At 37.2% G+C, this 12,762-nt stretch overlaps 2 pseudogenes; one reads left to right on the forward strand and one right to left on the reverse strand.

Annotated features, from left to right (window-relative positions):
• LOC107749173 (guanylate-binding protein 1-like) overlaps window positions 1-12,762 on the reverse strand; it is a 26,279-nt pseudogene that overhangs the window by 7,031 nt on the left and 6,486 nt on the right.
• Window positions 782-8,529, forward strand: LOC107749118 (guanylate-binding protein 1-like; annotated as a pseudogene).

The following is a 12,762-nucleotide window of genomic DNA, read 5'->3' on the forward strand; positions in this document are numbered from 1 at the left end:
TTGGGACCCGACCCGGACCCGGCTGACCATTAAAAATATAGCCCCGAACCCGTACGGATCCCGGGTCGGGTCTCGGGTCCTCCGTGTAGACCTCTAGTGCATGGTTTCCTTTCCTCGCGTCTTAGCTCCACCCGCCTTAGGATATGAGGGAAGGATGCAAAGAGCTCGTGAACAGTTGTCTTTAATCACCACAGGTACCTCTGAAGTAGCCTAAATTAAGTTTTATAAAAGGAACACAGGTTCCACTTGAAATTCAGCCAAACAGAAAACACAATGAACTCATTGAATTACGTAAATCAAATTTTAGAACAGGAAAACTCACTGCTGATATATAGGCTAGCTACAGGTGCATCTCAATAAATTAGAATGTCGTGGAAAAGTTCATTTATCTTACAACAGTAGGCCTATTATAACAAAATGTAATTATAATACATAATACATAAAAGCTTTACAAAACCACATTAAAAGTAAAACAATAAATATGAGAAAATATGAAAATACATATTAAAATATTAAAATAAAACTGTATTTTTCAAATAAGCCCTATGATTAATATTTTTCAAACTGTAACATTTAACAAACTGAGTAAAGTAATTACAGCTTTTCAAATTTTATGTTTATGCTTTTGGAAATTAATTTTTCTATTCTTTAATCTTGCTTATTTTGTATTTTAGGCTCATTTTGACCACAATGTATGCACTTTCTGCGCGTGACCAACAAGTATAGCTCGCAGCGTCCTCTGCTGGTTAAAATAATCACAATCATACGATTGCCAGCTGGCTGCTCGGGTTTTACTTTTATTTGCGTGTTGTTTTTAACGTGCTGTAAAACGGGGACAGCACAACACTCCCAGAAAACGGGGACGTCTAGTCACCCGAACTCAGAGTCTATGTTTAGCTGTTTATGCTAAACGGGTGATTTATGGGAAGCTGCTGGCTGCAGCCGTTGTCTCAGCGAATTGAACCAGCATACTTTCACTTTCACTCGCCGCAGCATCCGTGAGAGTCCGTGTCTGGCAAATTACTTATGAACAAAGACACACATTTAAGACGGAAGGAGCCTCGGAAGATCGGGTTTGTGCGGTTCTGAATTTAAGGACGGTTTAGTCTGTTCAAACAAATCGCTTTGCTAAGGGTAGGCTAACAGCTTCTTTTTCTACATGTGCCTTTCAGTTATGTATTCAAATTTAAGTTTAATTTTTATTTTATATATATTTTTTCTTTGTTTCTGTGTGTAATTATGAAATTACTGGCTATTGCCTTTGTTGTGTTTTGTTGTTGTTTTCTTTTGCAGAGTCATGGCGTGTGGCAGGCTCATGTCTGCTCCGGTGTGTTTTATTGAAAACGATGAAAATGGGAAGATGCGTGTGAGAAAAGAGGCCAAAGGCATTCTGGATGGGATCAATGAGCCGGTGGTGGTGGTGTCTGTGGTGGGACTCTACCATACGGGGAAGTCTTACCTTATGAACCGCCTGGCAGGACAACAGTCCGGTGAGAGAAAATGCTTTAAGTCTTTCTCATTTGCGGTACGTGCTGATATGATAATGAGGTTACGATAAATTAATACAGTCAAACCAAAAATTATTCAGACAGGCACCAGATATAGCCTAAGTTTTGATATTTTTTACTTGTGGATGCAGGACACTATAGTTCATTTATGTAAGTGAGGATAGCAAAATAAAGTAAACTGTGACATATTATACCCAAAAATTCTTCATACAGTGGACTACCAGTAAAATTGATAAAAAATTTGGGACCAAGAATTTTTCAGGCACTTTGACCTGACCATGTTTTTTTTAAGTGTTTTTCTTTAATTGCTAATGCAACCTTTTTACACCACAGATTGAACAAAGCATTAAAGGGTTAGTTCACCCAAAAATGAAAATTAGCCCGTGTTTTACTCACCCTCAAGGCATCCTAGGTGTATATATATATATATATATATTAAATGTTATAAATACTTTTTTCTCACTTTAGCTGACTGTCATACGTGCAAGCCGTTCTGTGCGGATGACGTAGGACGTATGCGTCGGGCACGCGCCTGTGAGATACGCTAGTCTCGCGAGTTTGTTTACAGTAGTAAAGGAAGCAAAATTTCCTTACTTTACCAAAGAAAAACCAGTCTCCTCTTGACTTATATCGAAATCCTCCTACATTCTTTTTTACAAATCCTCGTTTTGTACTTCTAATTCGTGACTGGCGTTTTGTTTTGCTGTCTCTCCTCCGTGCTTAGGCGTTCGTCACTAATCACCGGCGCGTGCGCGAAGCGTACGTCCTACGTCATCCGCCTGGAACGGCTTGCAGGTATGACAGTCAGCAGAAGTGAGAAAAAAATTATTTATAACATTTTAAATATGTTAGTTTTTCTTACAAAAATTCATCAATTCGCTACAGGAGACCTTTATTCACCCCCCGGAACCGTGTGAGGCACGTTTTATTATGGATGCGCTTTATTTGATTACTTTTGGACTGTTGAACAAAAACACCTGCCTACTCCCATTCTAAAGCTTGGAAGAGCAAGGATCATTTTTAATATAACTCCGATTGGATTCGTCTAAAAGAAGAAATCATATACACCAAGGATGCTTTGAGGGTGAGTAAAACATGGGCTAATTTGCATTTTTGGGTGAAGTAACCCTTTAAGCATTGCTTGGTAATTGGTTGACCTAAATTGATGTTATCTAATTGTGTACTTAAATGTAACACCTGACAGCTGTTCAACCTAATTCATTACATACCTTTCTATCAAAGTTATCTGACATTATCAAGATGAATTTATTCTGACACAGTTTAACTCTGAGTTCTTTTCATATTTTATTACCATTTTCTAAACTATAGCGAATAAACTGATAATGTGAAAAATGTTGAAGGTGTCTCAAATTTTGTTATGTGCAAAACAGTAACTGCACTAACATTTAATTGCATACATGTAAACAATAAATATAAATTAATAATAGAGTAAAAGTTAAAATATTAATGAAGTGTCTCTCTGATGCTCATTTTGTGCTCAAAAACTAATTTACTGAAAAGATACCTTAAATTAATATGTAGTTAAATTTTTATGGGGCGTAAAGTAAATATGGTATAGCTATCCTGAGATGGTAATGAAGAAAAAAGTTTTAATTATATGTGTACTCAGTACATTTTTCTCTCATTACAAATATTTTACACATAAAGACACAAACGATACATACACATAAAGATGCTTGATGTTTACAGTCATGCACAGTTGCATGAGTCTTCAGTCATAACAACTGCCCAATAAAACCTATTTTATTTTACTTGGAGTGGTTGAGATTACATAAGGAAGTGAATAATACTCGCTTTATCTCAGTTACTCATTATCTGACATTGCCGCTCACAGAATCATGACCGACTGAGGAAAGCACTTCAATAATGGCATCGGTACTGTAACTAAAAACTGTTGAATGATGCTGCATTCTCACCACTAAGTGCTGATGTATGTCCAAGGTAACCGGCATATTTGCCAAACCATCAATAAAAAAATAGGCACACCTCTAGAAGGCTGAAATCATTCAGCAGTTTTGGCATCATTGTTATATTTGTTTCTTAAAGAGAGCAAGAAATAGAAAAAAACATTATTTATATTCAGAAAACGTTTGTCAGGTTGTGTTACCAAACATGCAGGAAACCATATTATGTGGTTCGCAATCACATGTGACAATCATGAAAGAGAAAATGACGTCACAGAGAGTCACTTTTCTTAGAAATAGTATATGTTTTTCAGAGAAAACTGACATGAATACAAAGATTACATTTTTTCAGTTCTGGATTGGCATCTAGTCTTTTAAAAGATTTGTTTGCCAATTTGGGCATCCGTATTTGTGACCCTGTACCACAAAACCAGTAATAAGGGTCAATTTTTTAAAATGATGATTTATACATAATCTGAAATCTGAATAAATAAGCTTTCCATTGATGTATGGTTTGTTAGTATAGGACAATATTTGGCTGAGATACAACTATTTGAAAATCTGGAATCTGGAAAAAAATCAGGGAAAAAATTTAAATATGGAGAAAATCGCCTTTAAAGTTGTCCAAATGAAGTTCTTAGCAATGCATATTACTAATCAAAAATTAAGTTTTGATATATTTACGGTAGGAAATTTCCAAAATAACTTATTGGAACATGATCTTTACTTGATATCCTAATGATTTTTGGCATAAAAGAAAAATCGATAATTTTGACCCATACGATGCATTGCTGGCTATTGCTATTACCCGTGCTACTTATGACTGGTTTGGTGGTCCAGGGTCACATTTGTCATTGACTTTAATAATGTGATTGTCTCAGGCTTTGCCCTCGGCAGCACTATTGAATCAAAGACCAAAGGCATCTGGATGTGGTGTGTCCCTCACCCTAATAAAAATGGACACACTCTTGTGCTGCTGGACACAGAAGGACTTGGGGACGTGGAGAAGGTGAGTAGGAAAACCACAAAGCATCTATAGCAATGTTATCTCTATATAGCAATAAAATCTGCCATCACCTTATGCTTTCACTGTCCTTTAATTAATCACCAGACGAGAAGATTCACTGCACAGAATTATTTGGCCTTTACATGGCCTTTTGCTACTAAATGTAAATAAGTGGCCACTTACTGGCACTCACACATACTTTTAATATTTCAGGGGGATGAGAAACATGACACATGGATCTTCTGTCTGGCTGTTCTTCTCAGCAGCACTCTAGTGTACAACAGCTTAGGCGTCATTGACAACACGGCACTGGAAAAGCTGCAGTATCCTCACACACACACACACACACACACACACACATGATGTATTCAGAGTTAACAGTTAATAAATGGCACCAGTGTTATTCCTCCTGAACTGCGGTGAATGTAGCTACGTTACTGAGCTGACGGAGAACATTCGTGTGAAGGCAAAAGTGGGTCAACATGAGGACGAGTCGGCAGATTTCATGCGAGTTTTTCCATCGTTTGTCTGGGCTATTCGGGACTTTACTTTGGAACTGAAAAGGGGAGATAAACTAATAACATCAGATGAGTATCTGGAGGGTGCATTGAAACTCAAACCAGGTGAGATAAAGAGTTGACATTAAACATACACAACATATTCTTTTACTAACAGGTATAGGCCTATATGCCATCACAGACCATTTTTGTCGTGTTGAAAAACATCAAAATCATTAGTCAAAAATGCAGAAATAACAAGCTTTCAAAACTGATTTCTCAATTCAAACTAATAGAGCTAAGCCAATGCTGATAGATGGGTTGCTAAAAGAAAACAGCAACGTTGAAAGCAAAAGTGCCAATCAACCTACAAATGGCCTACTAAAACTTAAAACAGGATAGAAAAATGTATTTTAACATTTCAAAAACAGCACAGTTTTTGGTATAACATAAAAGTGTCCATTACATACAGTAAATTAGCACTCATAATATATTCAATATATGTTATGATTTCATAATTATCTTATTTTAGGTAGCTCACCTCTGACTGTGCAGTATAACCTGCCCCGTAGTTGTTTGCGCCAATTCTTTGCGGTGAGGAAGTGCTTTGTGTTCCCTCGGCCTGCTAGTACGCAAAACATGAGGAGAATGGAGCAGCTGACTGAGAAAGAGCTGGAGTCAGAGTTCCTTGAGCAGGCAAACACCTTCTGCTGTTACGTCTACAACAATGCAGAACCAAAAACAGTCACTGGAGGCCGTACAATTACTGGAACAGGTGTGTCTTCACAAAATCCCTTAAAGAGAAAAAAATTATGACAGTTCTGAATCTCTTCTGAGAACCAATGATTAGTGGACTGTGTATAAAAGAACATACAGTTGACTGAACTATGGAGTTGTATTTCCTGACAGCTTTGGGTAATCTTGCTGAGGTTTACGTAGAGGCGATCCGCAGCGGGAATGTTCCGTGTCTGGAGAACGCAGTGGTGTCTCTGGCTAAGATCCAGAACGTCCGTGCAGTGGAGGAGGCCCTGCAGCTCTACATGATCGAGATGCTCAGCATGGCTCAGCTTCCAATGCGCCCAGAAGAACTGTCCGACATCCACACAGAGAGCAGAGAAGAAGGCCATTGAAGTTTTCATCACCATGTCCTTCAATGACAATGACCAGACATACCACCAAGAGCTCATGGTAAAGTACCTTCTGCATACAGACCAAACAAAATTAGGGACAAACAGGGAAACTACTTAGAGATCAACTTGAAACTGTACTTGAAATCTGAACTATACTGTGTCCTAGAAAATCATTTTGACCTTTCTGTCAGTTATAAAAAAATCTTCAGAAATGCAGCCGATAAAGCTTGAATTGAACTGGACACATTCATTTACAAAATCCTGTGACCATTTCTCAACAGAAAATTCAAAAAGAACTATCACAGACATCTTTTCTTTTGCAAAATTTGCATTAACTAAAAAAATGCATGCATAAATACACACAAAAAAATATTGCAGCCTGTTGTTTTACAAATTTTCATTTAATGTAACTGAATAATCAAATGGTTTACATATTATGCATTTATGCATGTGTAGTGTAATGAAAACATTTCATTAAAAGTATTTAAATGCATGAACCTTTAAAACTTGTACTACTCTTGTTTTGATGATAGTGATTCAAGTAATGGAGATTCAATCCATGTACAATATTCTGTCGTCTTCTCATGATTTAGGGAAAGATTCATAATGAATATCAGGATATGTGCCAGCAGAATCATGAAGCGTCTTGCATGCAGTGTGAGGAGGTTCTGCGTGAGGTGTTTGATAAGCTGGAAAAAAGCATTTCTAACGGATCATACTTGAAACCTGGAGGATACCGACAGTACTGGGACACACTCAGACATCTGACCAATGACTACAGAGCAAGAACACACTCACAAATAATGGTACAGTTCAAACATGCATGCTTTGCTCACGTTTAATTGTTCCGGAAGGTCACAACAGCATCTAGCAGCTCTGATAAACATCTTTAATGCCGACGTGGTAACAGTCATGAAACTAAAACATAAAAACATTTACTCACTCCCAGGTTTGCAAAAATCTGTGTGCTGTTGTTATTTTCCTTAAAGCACAAAACTAAAATTTCTGAAGGATGTACATATTACTTTTTATCCAAACAACAGTTTATAATATTCAGGGCTGTCAAACTTGAAACTTTGAAAAAAAAAAAAAAAAGAACAACAGCCACAACAACACCACCATGAACGACTAATGGACTGATGTGCTTTATTCCAAGTTATCTGATGACACTAATATGATATGGCTTCAGAAGATGTTTATTATAGTACACAAGTAATCTGGGCAACTTTTATGGTACGTTAATGGTTTTATGGTACTTTAAATGTTTTCATTTACAACTTGACAGCCATGGTAAGCAGCATCAACATTCCTTATGGAAAAATTATAAAAATAAAATTATAAGAAATTATACAAATTTTGATATATTTGGGCAAACCTTTTTTTAAGTATGATTTGTTGCAATCACAACAAAACTCCCATTGATATTTTAAATGATTAGAAATGTGTTTTTCCCCAAAGAGTGAAGAAGTGTTGAGTACATATTTGAGAGCAAAAGAAGAAGCTGGAAATATGATTCTACAAGCTGACCAATCTCTCAGCGCAGCGGAACAGGAGAATGAGGGTACAATTTAAATCAGCTGCACACTTATCTATCAATCAAGGCTCTCAATGATACACAAGACAGTATAAGGACTTAAATGAGAGCGCAGAAGAGTAACAAACAGATTTTGTGATTAATATACTGTTTAGTAGCTGTAACTCAGGCTTTCATGACTAAATACCTGTTTTGTGTATTGTCTAAACCTTCGCTTTTTCAATACAGTGCAAAGACTAAAGAATGAAATTCTGGAGCAGCGACAAAAAGGTCTAGAGGAACAGAACCAGTTACAGGAGCGGGCGTTTAAAGACATGCAGAGATCTCATGATGAGCATGTGAATCAGATCATTCATCAGATGGAGAGAGAGCAGGAAAGGATCAGCAGAGACGATGAACGAGTCCTGGAAGCAAAATTGAAGGTAAAACAGGATACAGAAAAAAAAAAAAAGAAAAAAATGTCACGTTTAATGCTGTGCTTAAAGGAGTACATAAAGTCTATAAGACCAATGGAAACTACATGTTTGGCTTGTTAGAATTAATTGCTTAATGCTCAAGGTTTATTGTATTGTACTGTTTTTGGAATATAAATATAACAGGTGTTTATGGTCAAGTTTATGAGTAGACTTTCTTAATTCAGTTGCCGTTTGTGTTGCAGGAAAGAGAAGCTCTTCTACAGCAGGGCTTTCAGCAGGAGGCTGCCCGGATGCAGCGTGAGATTGACAGCCTAAAATCAGACATGAATAAACAGGAGACGTCCCAACCCTCCACGATGAGCAAGGTTTTGGATGGTATTGGCACTGCAGCGACTTTGTTGTTGCCAGGTTTCGTTCCTAAATTAGCTGGTGTTGGTCTGTCCTTGTTTTCAAAACTGTTTTGAAAATGGACATACATTATTGACATACTTAACATATACATACATGCATGCATAAATATATATATATATATATATATATATATATTAGTTGTATGTAGTTTGTTCTCATATTATATGCCATATTAACTGACAAGCGAGCACCATTTGTTATGAACTATGAACAAAGCTGCGGTTATCAGAGTGACTGCCGCCTTCCATGTGTTAAAATGATTCACAAAATCAGTGAATCCTGATGTAAATCTTCCTAGGAACCTTCCAGTTAGGCCATGACATGTGGCCAAATTATGGCCGAAATCTATGTCCAGTAACAGCTGACATCAAACAATAGTGTTGTACTTTCTTTGTGTTTAATGTTTAGTTAACAGATCAAATCTTCTTAAACTGAGTTAGTGTATTCACTTTTTTGTTTGCTTGTAATCAGATGGGGGGAAAAATGCTGTTTATTTCGACATTCTTATAGGCTAAATGTGGTGACTGCAGTTTTCTTTGAAATATAATAAACGTTTCTTTTGATTGAGGCTGATTGTGTATATATGACAATGTGTCCTTGGCATTGAGTATATATTTATATAGCAAACAATAAACCTCTGAAGAAGCTTGAAGCTTGTCTGTTCTTACCATGGCTGTAGATCCCTGATTGAAGGGGCTGAAAATGTTGTAAAAATATCTACTTGGTTTATTTCGATTTTAAAGTAACGTAATCTGTATATATGAATATGGCTAAAAAAGGCTAAAATACAACCAAAATAAAGTTCTGTGGCAAAACCATGCCAACAGTGTAAGGACTACAACTACTAAGATGCACTTGATAAACTGGACAACCACTGAAGTGCTTACATATCAGCTTCCTAGTGGTGCGACTATGTAGTTATTGTAGAACATTCTCTTCACGTAATGTTCATCAAAGACCTTATTTTACACATTAAAAAATTTTTTTTAAAAAAACTCTAAAAGCAATAGGAAATTCCTGAACACCTTTTGGTTTGGCCTATAAATTCATGTCACTACTTAAAGATGGCAAAATTTGAAATGTACATGTGGCCACTGTATCCTGTTCTTAATTAAAAATAAATAAATGGAGACAAGAAATGCATTCAATCACTTTCTAAGGCTTAAGTCAGGGGTCAAATTGACTCCAAAAATAGGAAAAGGAATAAAAGGAGTTTGTATGAACCTGTAAGTTGTATAATGATGTTTTATCTAATGCATTAAATTATTTTGTATCCTGTTCTTAATTAAAAATAAATAAATGGAGACAAGAAATGCATTCAATCACTTTAAGGCTTAAGTCAGGGGTCAAATTGACTCCAAAAATAGGAAAAGGAATAAAAGGAGTTTGTATGAACCTGTAAGTTGTATAATGATGTTTTATCTAATGCATTAAATTATTGTTAAAAGAATACAATGCTTACACCAAAACCAAGGCAGTGTGACAGAATGTGAAACAGATCTTCTAAAAACTTGTATACCTTACTACATGCTAAAAATCTATGGATTTTCCCACCACCAGCAACATAGTACATACTTTTATTACACCGTATCCAGTACATTAATATGTGAATTTGGACACTACTCTTTAACAAACAAAACACAATCCTACAAAAAAAAAAAAAAAAACTACTTTGTGTCTTGTAAGCTATATGAATAAATCAATCTGTGATACAACAGTGATTTGCATGGAAAAGGTCATTTTACTTTTTTGAATCCTTTCATCAACACTCTATAATTAAGGAAAGTAGGAAGGATTTCTGCCACAGCTCCTAAAAGAGGCATCACATATTCCTTCATAAAACCACCAGCACTTTCCTTTTCTTTTTTTAGATTTGTTATCTCTTCATTCAGGAGATCAGCTTTCTCCTTCATGTCTTTCTTTATCATCTCCTCCCGCTCCATCAGCTTGCTCTCAATGGCTCTGTCCATCTCCTGCTGCTGCTGCTCCTTCTCCTTGTTGAACTTCTCCTGCATCTGCCTCATTTGGTCCTTCTGTCGCTCTTTCTCTGCCTGCATCATTCGTTCACTCTCAATGTGTTTCTCCTCTTCCTCTTTCAACTTCTGTTTCATTAGAGCATTCTTTTGCTTTTCCTCTGTCAGTCAACATAGAAAACAAAAAATATGTGAAATATGATGTTACTACCAAACCTCCGGAACCTGAACTCCAAGATGCCTTATTGATGCTCGAGTAACAATTTGGGGTTTTGGGTTTATTAAATTACAAATGCTCCAGGATGAAACGGTGTAATGAATTACAAATATTCATTAGGTTGGTAAAGATTCACCTTCAATCTTTCTGTCATTTTCAGTGAGTTTTGTGTCCATGTAGAGGATGCTGTTTGTTTCTGGTCCTCGCTCCTTCAGAAACTCATTCAGCACAGCCTCAGCCTGCATATAAACATATTATTTAAATTTTACTGTATAGACACACTCATCCCTTCATGTATATTCAAAAAACAATTTCACAAAAACACTGTGTCCTCACCGATACACCTTTGTTGGGTTCTCTGCGGTACTGCTCAACAATGGCGTCTCGGTCTCTGCAGTAGAGTTCATATCCTCCAGACTGACTGTACTCTCCATCCTGCAGACGTTTATTCATGACAGAGAACAGATTCTTCAGCAGATCGCTGCACTTTCTCTCTGATGCCATCTCATTCTCTTGCAGCAGGCCTACATAGTACATATCGATGTCTTCCTAAACATACATACATGCATCACATATACAAGCTGGAAAAAGTCTACTACACTACCATAGCGGAGTTACCATTTAAGGAATGACCATCTGTGCACCTCTTCAGCTTTCATAAAATAAAAAGACTAATTTTTTCCTTGCACACATAAGAGTCATATCTAAACACTTCAACTAACTATCATTTAAAATAATGCACAATGAAACAAGGCTTTGCAGGTTTACGAATTATTCAAATAACAGCTGCATTATTGCGAGAGGTGCATTTGAAACTTACCATCAGTTTTTTCAGGTATTCTCCTTTTTCATCTTTAAAGGAGCGTTTCATAAACTCAGCGGTGGCCAGACTACTGAACTTCTGGTGCTGAGGAAATATCATCCACACCTACTGGGAACTTGTTCTTCACCTGGAAAGAGCAGCATGCTTTGTCACTTAATGGCTGTAACAATTCGGTTCAGTTTTTAAAAAAAATGAATAACTAAAAATGAATAGAGCTTTATTTATTGGCTGAATATCATCATATCAGCAAAAACAAAATCAAAACAAAGCACATACACACATCAACAAAAACTCAAACAGGATGCTCAAAAAAAATTGATCATGAAAATATAAAAAAAATTAAAAAATAAAAAATTAAGTCTCCAAAAATACAAAAATGTAACTATCACACAGGTGACGCTTCAAGCACGCAGGCTGATCAGTCTGTATTATTATAATTAGCATGTAGCTAATATGTACACATTAAGCTGGCATGTCTAGACAGTTCTCTCACCTGATTGTTGTCCTGCCAGGCGGTTCATAAGGTAAGACTTCCCCGTACGGTAGAGTCCCACCACAGACACCACCACCACCGGCTCATTGATCCTACTCAGGAACTCAATGGCATGCTTACAGACGCTGAGTGATCCGTTCACATTCTCCACCAAACATACGGGCGAAGACATTAGTCTGGCTGTAGACATGCTGGGTCTCTCTTGCTCTTCCTGTTTGCTAAAGAATGCCACGGCTGTTGTACACCAACGTGCTGCTGAGCAGAACAGCCAGACAGAAGATCCAGCCGTCATTCTTAGAGTCTCCCTGAAACACACAGAGTCTTCAGATCAAATCATCCACAACATATATCAACAAGTCTATTAAGTCTACAACTTTATTCTTGTCCTCACTTTGGCCACGTCACCAAGTCCCTCTGTGTCCAGCAGCACCAGAGTGTGTCCTTCTTTATTAGGGTGAGGGACACACCACATCCAGATGCCTTTAGTCTTTGATTCAATAGTGCTGCCCAGAGCAAAGCCTGAGACAATAACATTATTATTATTATGCAGTTGCTGTTTTCAGATGTTCTCATTTGAGAAGGACTTTCAGCATTTTCTCTCACCGGACTGTTGTCCTGCCAGGCGGTTCATAAGGTAAGACTTCCCCGTACGGTAGAGTCCCACCACAGACACCACCACCACCGGCTCATTGATCCTACTCAGGAACTCAATGGCATGCTTACAGACGCTGAGTGATCCGTTCACATTCTTCACATTCTATACGGGCGAAGACATTAGTCTGGCTGTAGACATGCTGGGTCTCTCTTGCTCTTCCTGTTCTTCCTGTTT

This window comes from Sinocyclocheilus rhinocerous, unplaced genomic scaffold (assembly GCF_001515625.1).
Source record: "Sinocyclocheilus rhinocerous isolate Xijiao unplaced genomic scaffold, SAMN03320098_v1.1 scaffold919, whole genome shotgun sequence".
NCBI classification, from domain to species: Eukaryota; Metazoa; Chordata; class Actinopteri; order Cypriniformes; family Cyprinidae; genus Sinocyclocheilus; species Sinocyclocheilus rhinocerous.